The sequence below is a fragment of the Capsicum annuum genome, unplaced genomic scaffold (assembly GCF_002878395.1).
Source record: "Capsicum annuum cultivar UCD-10X-F1 unplaced genomic scaffold, UCD10Xv1.1 ctg52706, whole genome shotgun sequence".
In the NCBI taxonomy this organism is placed as follows: Eukaryota; Viridiplantae; Streptophyta; class Magnoliopsida; order Solanales; family Solanaceae; genus Capsicum; species Capsicum annuum.
The window spans coordinates 1-1,266 of NW_025860760.1; the positions used below are offsets into that span (position 1 = coordinate 1).

General features: G+C 41.3%; 1 long non-coding RNA gene across 1 annotated transcript; it reads right to left on the reverse strand.

Moving 5' to 3' along the window:
• LOC124892972 lies at positions 1 to 1,266 on the reverse strand. The gene is made up of 2 exons (XR_007050492.1): positions 1,186 to 1,266; positions 1 to 1,090 (listed from the first exon to the last, which is right to left on the reverse strand). It is a non-coding gene; the product is annotated as an uncharacterized LOC124892972 (long non-coding RNA).

A 1,266-nucleotide genomic window follows, 5' to 3' on the forward strand; every position in this document is an offset into this window, starting at 1 on the left:
TACCATTACTAAAAAAGAATAGTCCGATGCACTAAAGCTTTTGCTATGTGCGGAGTCCGAGAAAAGGCCCGAACACATTGTATACAGCCTTACCTTGCATTTTTGTCGGAGGTTGTTTCCAAAACTTAAACCTGTGGCCTCCTGATCAATGCTGTCTCGAATTCTCCAATAGAAAGAATAATTAATTGCTTGAATGTCGGGCCATTTACTCGCGAAATCACCCTGGTCCGAACCCTTGCAGTTCCTTCCTAAAGAAATGAATTGTTGATGCCATGGGAGAAATTTTTCTTTTTCGGACCCTCGCAGCTCCTTCCTAAAGAAATGAATTGTTGATGCGATGGGAGAAATTTTTCTTTTTTCATCAATGCTGGCCCAGTCGAGGCTCGTCCATGCCCAATCCCAATGGGCCCTCGATTTGCCCCTCGACAGCAATTTTACCAGTTGCTCCAAGGCTCCCCTACTAAGTCCTACGGTTACTCAACACCAAATATGATAAGGCGAAATTGGTCATCTTCTAGCTTAATCTGCCATAAGTACTGTGACTTCCATGCTACTAAACTAATAAGATGAAACCTTTCTTCCACCAATTATGCATGTTAATTTGTATCGCGAGGGAAAAGAAGTAACCTGTCAGAATCTCTCGATCAACCAGATGTCTCGGGTTCAAGTCCTGTAATGGAGAAACTCTTGATAGAGTAGGTCTCGGGGGGTCCGAACTAGTTGGACCGGTGAAATTTGAATACTGAATGCATAAAGGCAAAGGAGTTGAAACAAAAGCTATCACTAGTTTACAATTCAATGATTTCACAACTCAAGATGCAACCTAGTACAAAGTTGAACAACGCTCTACACGAACCTCATGAAGGACTAAACGAAGATAAAGAAAGCCACATACATAAAGAGTTCTAATCTTATTTTTCATCCACCGAAAGAATTTCATACAAAATGTTCCCATCTGCCTGAGTTTATTAGGTCTCGTAAGCTCACAGAATTCGATCTTGAAAATCAGAGATTAAGGTTGACGCAAATGAGCCAAGTCTCGTTCCAGTTCTCCAGCAATGTTTTTCAGAGAGGACATGTCCTGTTGTGCCTGAAAACATAGAGACAAACGATATAGCGATCCTTTCAATATCTTCTTGTGGTTAGAGAAAAGCATTTACATTTGTGTCGTAATTGCTTCTATACCTGGAATGAGATCCGGATCACTAGCAGAGAGATCCAGATCTGATCTATTATCGTTGCCGAAAAGGTCTGCACTTGAAATGG